The following is a 14,153-nucleotide window of genomic DNA, read 5'->3' on the forward strand; positions in this document are numbered from 1 at the left end:
TAGACTGTGATGATTATTTTAATGGGCCACAGAAAGAACCAAATGATTTTAATAATCAAGAGGGCAGCCTGAGAAAAAGGCACACACGCAGCAAAGAGCAGACAGTGTGACCATTTGCTTTGACACAGCATCTTTTATTTTCTCTAGAAATGCTCGGCTTTCATTTTTCTGAAGTAGCTCTTTCTCAGGTCACTTAGTTTTCTGGATCTAAGGTGGAATTTAGAACAATGAAGTGCATGCTCTCTGGACACTTGAATTTCATAGGTATGATACTTTAAAAACAGTTAATATATGAGCCATGTTTTTTGCCTTAGGTTATCTCACTAGGTGAAAATATATTAATACTGTAGCTGTCAATGCTTTCTTTGGCATCCTACAATTTTAAGAGGGGGAATGTAGGTGCCCAGGAAAATCTTTCTGCCATTAAGGGGTTCTTAAATGTTGTCGGTGATGCCCTTCTTTCCTTTACTGTTAATTGTAATAGAAAATAATTATCACTACATGTGGTCTTATGTGCCCGGCCTTGTTCCAAGCACTTTAAATAAATCAACTCGTTTAGTCTTCAAACAACCCAGTAAGATAACTATTATTGTTATCCCCTTTTATGGGTAAACTGTGTTTTATAAAAGGACCTCTTTCAATTTTTATCACTAGGTTGGTGATGCTCCAGTCCCTTCTCTTCCCTGGCCAACACACCCACGATTTTTTATTTAGTCCTCACCCTTGTGATGTCACCTGTCCTAGCAAAAAAATTTTGTGTGTGTGTGGCCATGGCCATGCGACATGTGGGATCTTAGCAAGACTTTCTATGGCTGATGCTCTTCACATGCCCTGGTTACTTTTAAATGAGAATGTATGTGAAAGCAGCTGGCAAACTGCAAAGAGTTTTACAGTTAACTTGAGTTAGTATTGTTTATACAAACTGTGGAAAATACTTTTGGGTTCATGGCACGTCAGAGATTCTCAATAGGTTTTCTTTTCTAATGTGGTCAAGAGGTTGGTGGGATAGTGTGTGAGTAACTCAGCTTCCTTAAACCGTTTGCCAGTCTATGAAACAAAGATGAAATTCCTTCCAATTTGTAGAAAATACTCATGCTACTGAAAGATGAAACCAAAACGAGCATTTCTTCATACCACAGCGTGTATCTCTTCTCTACTCACCTGCTGGCTGACCCTGGCAGGACAAGCCAGGACCTGCCTTTTTTAGGAACAACATCAGAGAAACGTGTCAGCACAGTCTGCCCCAGCCAGCGCAGCCTCTGGTCTGGCCAGCAGCGCCTTCCTTAGATTTGAGTAAGAAATTCCCTGCCGTCACCCTGTTTGTCTCGCAGGTTCTGCAGCCACTGCAGTTTGGAGCCTGTTGCACTGGCTTGTGGAGCTGGCCAGGTCAGATTGGATGCTCCGATATCAGGTTTTATAGCGCTCAGTTATTACTGAGCAAATTAGTATCGTGTCCTAATAAAGAGGATGACTAGACTGCTTGAGGAAAATATGCTCTTCAGTTAGGAAATCCTGAATACACTCAAAAGTCATGCTCAAAGCCGTGATGGGGTCTGCGCAGGAATGCAGATAGAGGTGCGTAGGAAAGGGTAGGTAGGAATGGGCGCATCTAGGTTGCCAGTGAGGAGTGGTTGCAGGGTGCTTTCCTCCCACCTGAGCTGAACTTTTGCGTAAGCGCTGCTGTTTAATCACTAAATTGTGTCCGACTCTGTGACCTCATGGACTGGAGCCCGCCAGGCTCCTCTGTCCATGGAATTCTCCAGGCCAGTATACTGGAGTGGGTTGCCATTTCCTTCTGCAGGAGATCTTCCAGACCCAGGGATCAAACCCACGTGTCCTACATTGCAGGGGGGATTCTTTACCGCTGCATAAGTAGTCAACTTTTAAGGAAAACTACAGTACAGTGAGTTATTTGACCAAAGGAAGAATTTCGTAATCAGTTTCATCTTAAATTTTCTGTTAGTATGTCCCATGTCGCATTTCCTCAGAGAAAAGTACATGGTTGCTGAAAGACATTTATTAGTTCTGAAAACGTCTACTGAGCCCCAACCTCAGGCTGAGCCCAGGCCAGTTCAAGACAAAGAAACAAATTCACTGCAGGGTCCACCCACCCTCAAGACCTACCAACTTGTGTCATTGAGAATGTGCTGCCATGCCCTGGGACGTACTCTGGGCCATACCTGACACCTGGCTATGTTTACACAGGCTTGATGGTGCTGCACCTTCCTCAGCTTTCATGCGGGTGTTATCAAGTTGGGTGGTGAGCTTTGGGAAATTCTTTGCTGACTCATTTGACCTGAACCTGAAGAGTGACTTTCTCCTACAATCTCCCTTATTAACAACATTTTTTAACTCTGTGATAAATAAGCAGAATTATATGCACATCCTCCATATGTGTGTGTGCTCAGTGGTATCTCTCTGTGACCCCAGAGACTGTAGCCCACCAGGCTCCTATGTCTGTGGGATTTCCTGGGCATGAATACTGGAGTGGGTTGCCATTTCCTCCTCCAGGGGATCTTCCCAACCCAGGGATTGAAACTGCATTTCCTGCATTGGCAGGTGGATTCTTTACCACTATCCTACCTGAGAAGCCACATTCCTCCATATGGAGTAATCCAAAAATGTGTTTTGTGTAAGTGGGGAGTGTGAGAAAGACCCCAGCTTCTATCTCAGCCTCCCCTTCCCCTTGTCCCTCCTGTCACCTGCACATCAGGTGAGGGAGCCAGGTGTGGAAGAACTAGAGGGGGTGGCCTACAGGTAGCCTCACTTCACCTAACAGCCGGGACACCCTTTGAACCCAGATGGAACGAAAGCCTATTAACAGGACTTCCCTGGTGGTGCAGTGGATAAGAATCCACCTGCTAACACAGGGAACATGGATTCGATCCCTGATTCGGGAAGATTGCATGAGCCACATGCCACAGGGCAACTAAACCCGTGTGCCACAACTATTGAGCCCACACTCTGTAGCCAGTCCTCTGCAGCAAGAGAAACCCCCGCAGAGAGAAGTCGGCATCACAACTAGAGCACAGCCCTGCTCAAGGAGTCTAGAGAAAGCCTACACGAAGCCACGAAGACCCAGCACAGTCAAAAGCAAAATGAATAGATAATTAAAAACAAACAAGCAAAAAACCCTATTAACAAACATTTGTTAAGAAAATGGAAAAGAGCTGAAGGCAGATGCCAATTCCATCCAGCCTTCAGAACCGGGGGAAATGAAGGTGTGAGAACTCAGGGGCAATGCCCAGCACCTCAGCTGGCAGAGGAGTCCCCTTCTCCCTCATCCTTGGGGCTTTCCCTGGTGAGGGGCTGCATGGGACCCCATGGGCTGTAGCCCGCCAGGCTCCTCTGTCCATGGGATTTCCTAGGCAAGAATACTGGAGTGGGTTGGCAGGCAGATTCTTCACACGAGTGGCACCTGGGAAGCCCAGTGTTACAACTTTGGGATGTATCATTTTCCCCATTCAGGTCGAGGGCCTCTGGAGGCAGAGTTAATCTTTGTATTCCTGGAGCGCCCAGGACAGTGCCTGGCGCACAACAGGTTCAGGAGGACCCTTAAATGAAGAAGCAAATGAAGAGACCACAGCAGGGACCATGCTCTGAAGGCCTGAAGTGTATCCCAAGATGAAGATGCTTAATCAGGGCTGCACTGCCGTAGCCACAGCCCCAACTTGGTAGTTCCTTCCAATTCTCAATACGAGAACCCCTATGTCTGAGACCTCCACACCCAGCCTGAGGGCTTGATCACGAACTTCTCCCCACTTTACCCCTACGCCTTCCTTGTCACCTTGCCACTGGGAGCTCAAATGGCCCCTCTCAGGGCCCCATTCTCGAGGCTCCCTTCCTCCAGTGGTGGTTGTAGAATTAAACGAGAAAAGGACTTAGTGAAACACCTGGAGAAGAGCCTCAATGCAGTTCCTCTCTTCCTCCAAGCCCAAGAGGAGAAATGAACATAAGAGCTGCCTACAGGAAATCCCATGGACAGAAGAGCCTGGCGGGTTACAGTCCACGGGGTCACAAGAGTTGGACACAACTTAGCAACTAAATCAGGCTTCCCTCGTGGCTCAGCTGGTAAAAAATCTGCCTGCAATGTGAGAGACCTGAGTTCATTCCCTGGGTTGGGAAGATCTGGAGAAGGGAAAGGCTACCCACTCCAGTATCCTGTCCTGGAGAATCCCATGGACTGTATAGTCAGTCCGTGGGGTCGCAAAGATTCGGACACGATTGAGTGACTTATCACTTTCACTTCACTTTAGCAATTAGATCACTGCACGAACTGGGGACCCCAGTCATGGGAAGGCACTGGTGGCCCCTCAGAAGAGGAAGTACTGGCAGCAAAGCCAGCTCCCTGGCACCGGGGGTTCCCAAACCCCTTCGTGGGTGACCAGCTCTGGGTGCAGCAGAGGAAGGTGTGGCCAGATCATCCTGAAGACATAAGAGTCCCAAGAGGGCTCAGCACTCCCACTGGGAGGTGAGCTGTGGGCTGGGCCCTGAGGCAGGCTGGGTGTGGTCACATTGACTCAGATTTCTCAGGTGACAGACTCCGGATCCTGCCCTCCCTGGGTCTCCTTGGTGGGCTGAGTCAAGCAAGTTGTTGCAATTCAGCCTGGAGGGATTACAACATCCTGCCATGATGGGGTGAGGTGCTGCCAACCTGAGATGAGCGCACAGTGTGAGCCGGTGCCAGGAGCGCGGCGACAAGTGTACTCAGGCTTCCAAACCAGAGGACCCTTCCAAATATCCGTCCCTGAGAAAAGCAATTCTGCTCTCCTCAACACCATAAGAGCCACTGTATTACATTCCCTGTCTTGAAGAAAGAGGCTCAGAGTTTCTAAGTACCTTGACCAAAGTCATTCGTTCATAAAGTAGCCGTTGGAATGGTGTCTCCCCAGGCCCAAACCTTTCTTGATCCTGGAAAGGTGATGGGTACTACATTTGATTTTTGTTTTGAATAGTTGAATTAGTTTTGCTCAAGGTGTAACTTAGTCCATTTGAGCATGGAAGCCTGGGTCGGGAAGATCTCTTGAAAAAGGAAATGGAAACCCACTGTTGTATTCTTGCCTGGGAAATCCCATGGACAGAGGAGCCTGGCAGGCTACAGTCCATGGGGTTGCAAAGAGTCAGACATGTCTGAGTGACTAACACGTCACATCTTTTGTAGTTGAATCATCGTTCTTGAATATACTGTTTCTTTTTTCTTTTTTCTCTTTGCTTTTCAGTTTGGGGCCTTTTTATTGACATGTCCTCAAGCTCACTGACTCTTTGCTCAGCTGTGTGCAGTCTACAAATGAACCCAAAAGGCATTCTTCACTTCTGTGACAGTGTTTTTGATTTTGAGCGTCTCTTTTTTACTCTTTCCTGGAATTCCCATCTACCGGCTTATATTACCCATCTGTTCTTGAATGTTGTCTAGTTTTTCCACTAGACCTTTAGCACATTTAATCATAGAGATTTTTCTCTGTTTTTTGGCCACACCGCAAGGCTTGTGGGGCCTTAGTTCCCAGATCAGGGGACTGAACCTATGCCCTTTCAGTGGAAGTGAGGAATCCTAACTACTGGACCACCAAGGAATTACTGATCACAGTTGAAATTCCCAGTCTGATAACCACAACATCCCTGTCATATCTGAATTTACTCTGATACTTGCTCCTTCTTTTCAAACTGTGTGTTTTGCCATTTAGTATAATTTGTAAACTTTTTGTTGAAAGCCAGACATGATGTACTGGGTAAAAAGGAATCTGGTGCTGCTTCCTGAGGAGGTCTATCCTCAGGGTTTGTCCTCTGCTAAGTTACCGCTCTTCCATATCCATCTATATGTCTCTCCAGTCTCAGGAGCATCAGTTTGTCCTGTGTTTGGACAAAACCTCAGTGTTTGTCTCCTGAATGTGGCGGGGGGTGGGGAACGCAAACAGACCAGTTCTTCCCTACTGTATGTTTCTTCCCGATGACTCTCCTTTACTAACTCACACGAAACACTTCATTTCTGGTCACCAAATGTGTGGTTTTTCACCAAGCAATTCTCTGCAATACCACCTGGGTGTTCTACAATTTTAACTCCTGACACCATCTACCCAGAGATAGCATCAAACCCCACAGGTTAAGGATTCAGTCTCAAAAGACTGCCCCCCCTGGGGCCCCCTGCCGCACTTCAGACCCCAGCTGCAAACCCAGGTTATTGCCTGCTTCTGACCAACAAACTACAGATCAGAGGTTCCAATACCCCGCTCCTTGGGTATGATCAAATTGCAAGAACTCAGGGAAACTCTTCCTTATGCTTACCAGTTTATTAAAGGATGAGATAAAGGATACACATGAACAGCCAGATGAAGAGATACATAGGTCAGAGGTCTGGGAGGGTCCCCAGCACAGGAACTTCTGTCCCCTGAAGCTGGGGGTGCATCACCCTCCTGATGTGGATGTGTTCATCATCTTGAAGGCTCTCTGAATACTGTACTTCAGGATTTTTATGGAGGTTTTTTCATGTAGGCATGATCAATTGTCAACTCTATTTTCAGCCCCTTTCCCTTCTCAGGAGGATGGAGGGTGGGGCTGAAAATTCCAAGCTTCTAATTATGCTTTGGTCTTTCTGGTGACCAGCCCCTGTCCAGATGCCCACCCAGAGTTACCTCAATAGAACAAAAGATGCCCCCAGTGCTCTTATCACTTAGGAATTTACAAGGGCTTTGGGAACTCTGTGCCAGGAACCAGAGGCAGAGACCAGTATATATTTTCTATTATCTCACATCCTGTGGCCGAATTCTCTGATGGATCTAAAAAGATTGTTGATTTTTGGTTTGTTCATCTTTTTTTCGTATTGTTAGAATGTGACTTGGATGGTTTAAAACTCAACATTCAAAAAACTAAGATCACGGCATCTGGTCCCATCACTTCACAGCAAATAGAAGGAGAAAAAGTGGAAACAGTGACTGATTTTACACTCCTGGGCTCCAAAATCACTGCAGACGGTGACTGTAGCTATGAAGTTAAAAGATGCTTGTTCCTTGGAAGAAAAGCTATGACAAATCTAGACAGTGTATTAAAAAAGCAGTGATATTACTTTGCCAATAAAAATCTGTATAGTCAAAGCTTTGGTTTTACCAGTAGTCACGTACAGATGTAAGACGTGGACCATAAAGAAAGCTGAGTGCTGAAGAATTGATGCTTTTGAACTATGGTGTTGGAGAAGACTCTTGAGAGTCCCTTGGACTGCAAGGAGATCAAACCAGTCAATCCTAGAGGAAATCAGCCCTGAATATTCATTGGAAGGACTTTGGCCACCTGATATAGAGAACTGACTCACTGAAAAAGACCCTGATGCTGGGAAAGACTGAAGGCAAAAGGAGAAGGGGGCAGCAGAGGATCAGATGGTTGGATGGCATTACTGACTCAGTGGACATGAATTTGCACAAACTCTGGGAGATAGTGAAGGACAGGTAAGCTGGCACACTGCAGTCCACGGGGTCGCAAAGAGTCGGACGTAACTTAGTGAGTGAACAACACGAATGTGACTGATAACTTGCATGGCAAACTAGAAACCAAAATTCCCGTTCTTTTACTTTTAATTCATCTGTATCTTTGTGTTTAAAGTGGATTTCTTTACAGTCACCATGCAGTTTGAGTCTTGCTTCTTTTTATCCAATCTGACAATTGCTGCCTTTTAAATGGAGTAGCTTGGTCATAAATGCTTATTTTGATCATTGATATGGTTGGGTTGTAATCTAACATCTTATAGTGTTTTCTATTTGTCCCATATGTTTTTTTGTTTGTTGTTTCTTTTCTCCTGTTTTCCTGTCTTGGATAAATTGGATTAACTGATTTTTTTTTACCCAGTCCCTGCCCTAAAGGAGTTTCAAAGTTAGTGGCAGTGGGAGCAGCATTCTGTTACATGATGTGAGCGCTGCTTACGCAGGTGTGGTCCCTGGGAAATCTCTGCCAGCACGCACGTCTGTGCACTTCTCTGTGGGTACACTGAACCTCAGTGCTGCTGCTGCTAAGTCACTTCAGTCGTGTCCGACTCTGTGCGACCCCATAGACGGAGCCCACCAGGCTCCACCGTCCCTGGGACTCTCCAGGCAAGAACACTGGAGTGGGTTGCCATCTCCTTCTCCAATGCATGAAAGTGGAAAGTGAAAGTGAAGTCGCTCAGTCGTGTTCGACTCCTCGAGACCCCATGGACCGCAGCCCACCAGGCTCCTCCATCCATGGGATTTTCCAGGCAAGAGCACTGGAGTGGGGTGCCAAAACCTCAATGAGCACCTGATTAAAAAACAAAACATAAAATAATGGTAGCTTGAAACCCACCCAGTAAAGCGATCACCTAGAGCCAAACAAATTAAGAAGTATCCTTGCTTTCTCACACCAGAATTGCTGGCTGATGACAGAGTGCCCCGTGATGAGATTGCTATCAGTTCTGCCTCACCATGTCACTCATTATCCTGACATGTGTGCACAGAGGCTCGGAAAAGACATATTTCCCATTTTGTATTAATTATAGGAGACCCCTAGCCAGTTTCTCTTCTTCCTCTGAGGCATTTGAAAAGAAGAGACAGTAGAATTGAAGAGATAGAAACATACCTCCTTGAACCAGTTGTTAGTTTTTCTTGTCATTTGCTGGTTTTTCATTTAAATTTGTCTGAGAGTTAGCTTCTGACCAAGTAGAGATCATTTCAGGGACTTTCCCTGGTGGTCCAGTGGCTAAGACTCCCAATGCAGGGCGCCTGGAGTCTATCCCTGGTCAGGGAACTAGATCCCACGTGACCCAACTTAGAGTTCACCTGCTGCAACTAAAGTTCCTTGCTTGCTGCAGTGTAGACCCTGTGCAGCCATCACACACACACACACACACACACACACACAAATAAACATTAAAAAAATAAAGATCATTTCAGCGCAGTCATTCTACATGCATGCTCCCTTACAGAAGGAAATCTGATCATTGTTCAGAGTGGAGCAGGAGAAAATTAACGTAGAAAATGTCTGTTCTTGACATGGAACTCTCCTGGCCCTCGGTGCTAGGGAGGGGGCAAACACAGATCCCAGGATGAGCACCGCTTACCTGGGCGCTGTCTTGGGTACGTACGCAACACAGGCCAGCCCCTCAGCGGTTCCCTGGGCCTCCGAGGCTTTCCACCCTGTGTGCTGGCTGAGAGACTTGCTCAGATGTGCCCAGATGGGACTGGACTTCTGGCTCTAAGTCAGGATCTGTCCCCTATTCACTGAGAGATGTGACTGATCAGAGATAAACACACAGGTAGAGGGGCATTCTGTAGTAACCAGAGAGTCTGATCTGGGAAACCCCAAGTTTCTCTACCCCTGGGGTTTCTCTACTCTTGAATCCGAACATCAAGGGTTTTGATGTTACCAGGGGTCTCTGCTACCCACACTCAGGAGCAATGTCATCTGAAAATCCTATTCCCACCTCCCACAAGTGTCCTGTAGAGTAGCTGTCACATCTAGGATGCTGTGGAAGTCTGTCCAGGTGTCCTGTGTCCACTCAGGTAACCCTCCAGGTATATCACACATCTCTGCTGTCTGGTTTAATCCCCCCAAATTATTCTAAATCCAAGAACATGATGAATTTCTCCTAAACTTCTGACTGTGAAGAGATATCTGTTGGCTGAAAGAGAAACTCTGTTTCTTAGAGGGAGGTCAGGCCTGGAGGTGGCGGGGCAGGAGGAAGGAGAAGGCAGCCAGCAGGCCTAGACCAGGTCTCCCGCCTCTTCAGCATGCACCTTCCCTGTAGCCAACAGGGTTAACCCACTTGCTTTTCACCTTACCTTGAACTTCAAGTGCCCTTTGAGGAGGAAAGGTCCAGTGGAACTTGAGTGATGCATCTGGAGAGGGTAGACAAGCAGGGGTTAGAAGCACTTATGTTCTGATCAGAAGCACCAGAACTGGCACTAACCATCAGTGCTGGTGAAAAGCACTTCTGTCTGGAGTGGGGCTCTGATCTGAGTCAGAAGCCGACACAGGGGAGCCCCAGAACTGAGGAGTAGAGACCTGAGGATAAGAGATGTGGATTCAGGTCTCTGCTCTGCCACCTGCCTTATCTGGGCATTAATACTACCATCTGGGATGCCTAATTCACAGAGGGTTGTATGGAGGCAAGGATGAGCTGGGAATGACCTTTACAAGGACTGTCAGTGGAGCAAAGATAAATCTGTGTGAGCAAAGGTGATCATCCTGGTGATGATGATTTTGACCTCCAGCCTGGTGTGAGGGACAGAAAGCCCTGATAAGACACGTGCACAAAACCACAGAGGGTAGGGTTGGGAGCTGTGGCAGCCCCAGCTCAGTGTGGCCAACCAGATGTGGTCCTGAGCAGAGTCCAGGGTCCGGAGCCAGGGCTGCTGCCTCGAGGCAAGAATGTGTGCCCCCTGCCTTCTCTCTCCTTCTAGAATCACCAAAACTCTTCAGTTGGGAATAGAATCAGGAAAGATCCTCGAGGGGAAAGTTTTGTGGGCTGAACCCTATTAATTCTATATTTAAGGTCCCATCCGTTCATTATTGTATAACATTTCACAGTTATTTAAGGTGCACATTGAACTCAGTTCAGTCGCTCAGTCGTGTCTGACTCTTTGGGACCCCATGAACTGCAGCATGCCAGGCCTCCCTGTCCATCACCAACTCCCGGAGTCCACCCAAACCCCTGTCCATCGAGTTGGTGATGCCATCCAACCATCTCATCCTCTGTTTGTCCCCTTCTCTTCCTGCCCTCATCAGGGTCTTTTCCAGTGAGTCAGCTCTTTGCATCAGGTGGCCAAAGTATTGGAGTTTCAGCTTCAACATCAGTCCTTCCAATGAACACCCAGGACTGATCTCCTTTAGGATGGACTGGTTGGATCTCCCTGCAGTCCAAGGGACTCTCAAGAGTCTTCTCCAACATCACAGTTCAAAAGCATCAATTCTTTGGTGCTCAGTTTTCTTTATAGTCCAACTCTCACATCCAATACATGACCACTGGGAAAACCATAGCCTTGACTAGATGGACCTTTGTTGGCAAAGTGATGTCTCTGCTTTTGAATATGCTATCTAGGTTGGTCATAACTTTCCTTCCAAGGAGTAAGCGTCTTTTAATTTCATGGCTGCAATCACCATCTGCAGTGATTTTGGAGCCTAGAAAAACAAAGCCAGCCACTGTTTCCACTGTTTCCCCATCTATCCATCACGAAGTGATGGGACCGAATGCCTGAGGTTCTTTCAAAAACACCATGTCAGGAATCCTGTATTATTCCCATTTTACTGGTGAAGAAACTGAGGCTGAGATCAGGTGAATGGACTATCATCACACCACTAGTAACTTGAAGTAACCGTTTCTGACTTCACGTCCTGTGCTCCTGTAAATGCTGTTCAGTGAACTACAGACCTAAAGGAAGATGGGGGGGAGGGGAGAGGGGAGAGAGAGGAGAGGAGAGGAAGGAGAGAGGGGAAGCAGGAGAAAGGGGAAGGAGGGGGCGGGGACTGGAAAGAGAAGGAGGTGAGCAGCGAAGCAGGGAAGGAGGAAAGGAAACAGAAAAGGGAAGATGGAAAGAAGTCATGTGAGAGAGAGGGGAGAGTTCGCACAATACACACCGCAAGAGTAAGGCTCAGTCCGTGAGCAGACAGGTCCACTGTCCCCCTGAATCTTCACATGGGAAACCCTTGGCTCTACTGTCCACGGATGCGGGAACCCGCATCCCATCCTGCGGTGGGTCCAAGCACCCGCAGGACCCGGCACTGCAGACTTATACATCTCAGTCCTTCTTGGCATAGTTGCCCTGAATCCACCTCGCTATCTCCACAGATGAACCTCTGCCAACAACTGGCCAGACAGGTCCTGGGCCCAGCGCTGGCCAGACAGGTATGGGGATGCCTCGGAGGACTTCCAGTCCTGGCCCCTCTCGCTCAGCCTTCTGAGCCCCGGGCTTTGGGGACCCTTGGAACTCAGGTACCGAAGGTCGGAGAGGCAGCCGGGGTCACAGCTACCCAGCACCCCTGAGCGCCGCCCGCACCAGGGCGCGTTTGCATAAAGTTGCCCAGGTGAATCAATGAGTAGATTCAAATCAATGAAGAAACAAAGAAAGGGAGAGAGCGAAAGAGCCCGAGTTCCTGCGTGCTCACAGCTCACGCGGTCTGGGCGGAGCCCCTGCTGGCAACACGGCGTTTAACGCCAAGGTCCTGCACAATCCAGGCTCTCGCGCTCTATCCGACGAAATGCCAGAAATTATTACTGTAGACAACAACCGCAATACCTATTCTCTCTGCCCTCGCCGTTTTCTCCATCTTGCTGTCGGACTTTGGAATCCTTCTGGACAACTCTACGCTCCCCGGCGCCGGAGCATCTTCCTCACCTGGTGCCTGACTGCGTGCACTCTGCTCCGGAACCGCGCACCGAGAGCGCCTGAGGCTGCAGGCGGGGAAGGGGACGCCCGCGGCCGGGAAGGGGGCGCTGACCCCTAGAGGCTTCTGATCCTGCGGACCATCGTCCTGTCCGGGAGAGGCAGTGCAGTTAGAAAGGGTAGAGTCCTTCCAGGGGTCCATGGGCTGCCGCGCAAATACCCCTGCGGGGATCCTTTCTCTATCTCTACGACTAGGGTCACCCCTGGCCAGGTGCGGCCCTAGCCCCCCGAGGTTCACGGAGCATTCCGGTCTGGAGATTTTAATTGAGAGATTTCTGGCAGAGGAGTTCAACAGAGGAAACGGCCTAGGCGTCCCTAAATACGAAAGTCCACCTAGACCGCGGACACACTCACTATGCAAATCACCCCCACCCCTCCCGGTCCCCGGTGCTAGACAGCTCCGCCCGCTCCACTCGGGGTGGAGAGCTGAAGCCTAGGGTGCTGCCTCTGGGTCTTGGCTGAAGGAGGTAGGAAAACTAGGTAATCTATTCTACGTGTAAAACCCGGGGCGCTGTAGGTTGCAAGTGGGACTTGAAAACGAGAAGTTGCATTTTTCCTTCCACTTACCAAGTCTTAGCCCTGGTGCTGCTTCCGGAGAGTACGTTGCCCACAGAGGCGCCTGTGAACTCAGTCACTGCACGCAGGGACCCTGAAGTCCAGGCTTAGAATTTATGGCTGCATGTGAACAGTTATATTAACATCAACCGTCATTTATGTATGGAGTTTCAGCTTTCATACACAGCCCTGTGAGGTCAGTCTTATCCTCCTCCACATTTTGGACTGGGAGAGGAGCCCTGAGTCATGCATTAAGTAACCCAGCATTGAAAACAGGTCCTGCCTCCAGACCCAAACCCATGGTCCTCTCTCCCAGTGCCAGTGCTTTCAGGGTCACCTCTGCGGAGCCCTGCACTGGGATGGCTGCTCAGTAAATACACGGTGGATCCGATTACAGGATCGGATTCCTCAGGACTTCCCTGTTTTATATAGTAGCGTGTGTCTAAGCCATATCTGCTCACTCGTTTATTCATCCACTTATTCGGCCCTATTCACACGATAAAGCAGGATGAGGAGCTGTCCTCTGAGCAGGGCTTCCCATGCCCGATGGAGGGCCCTGAGCTTCCAGCCCGCAAGCCTTCCAGTGGAGGGCAGGCCCAGTCTGGTCTAGGGGGTAAGGTGGGGGGAGGTGTCAGGAGGAGGAGAACTCAGCAGCCCAGGTGGTGCCAAAGTCTAGGATGGTCAGACGGCAGGGGTGGAGGGACAGAAGGACTCTGCTCTGAGAAGCAGGACTGATGGTTAGCAGAGAACAGAGAACACAGGAAAAGGGAATTTCGCCAGAGAAAGGCCGGAGGGAGGGAGCTGGAGGCTGGGACGCCAGAGACCAGGGTGGGGTGGGGGTAAAGGTACAAAAAGAGAGACGACAGAGGCCAGGGTGAATGAGAGAACTGAGGCTGCAGGCATGCTCTCTGAAGAGCCAGGGAGCTGCTGAGCATCGAGGGGACCCTCCAGTGGGTGCCACGGGGAACCCGAAACGGGATCCAGCCCCCCACCCCCACCCCAGTCTCTCTGGCTGCCCAAGTCGGCTGGGGTTGGGGGGCGAGATTGTCGCCACCCAGGTCATTTACAAAAGCACGAAGTGTGTTCTGTCAAGAAGAGTTCAAAGGCCGGGTGTCACGGCCAAAAGTCACTCGTGCCCGGCCATTCCCAGCGAAACCTGTTTGGCTTCTATTCTTCGTAGGATTCCACGCACGGGAGGAGCCGGCGGAACCTGGCCCCGGG

At 49.0% G+C, this 14,153-nt stretch overlaps 1 long non-coding RNA gene across 1 annotated transcript; it reads right to left on the reverse strand.

The window, feature by feature from the left end:
* Positions 1-9,083: 9,083 nt before the first annotated feature.
* Positions 9,084-13,022, reverse strand: LOC104988822. Its single transcript, XR_825287.1, has 4 exons — positions 12,945-13,022; positions 12,330-12,465; positions 9,777-9,833; positions 9,084-9,215 (listed from the first exon to the last, which is right to left on the reverse strand). It is a non-coding gene; the product is annotated as an uncharacterized LOC104988822 (long non-coding RNA).
* Positions 13,023-14,153: the final 1,131 nt, after the last annotated feature.

Source organism: Bison bison, unplaced genomic scaffold (assembly GCF_000754665.1).
Source record: "Bison bison bison isolate TAMUID 2011002044 unplaced genomic scaffold, Bison_UMD1.0 scf7180017864143, whole genome shotgun sequence".
Lineage (NCBI taxonomy): Eukaryota > Metazoa > Chordata > Mammalia > Artiodactyla > Bovidae > Bison > Bison bison.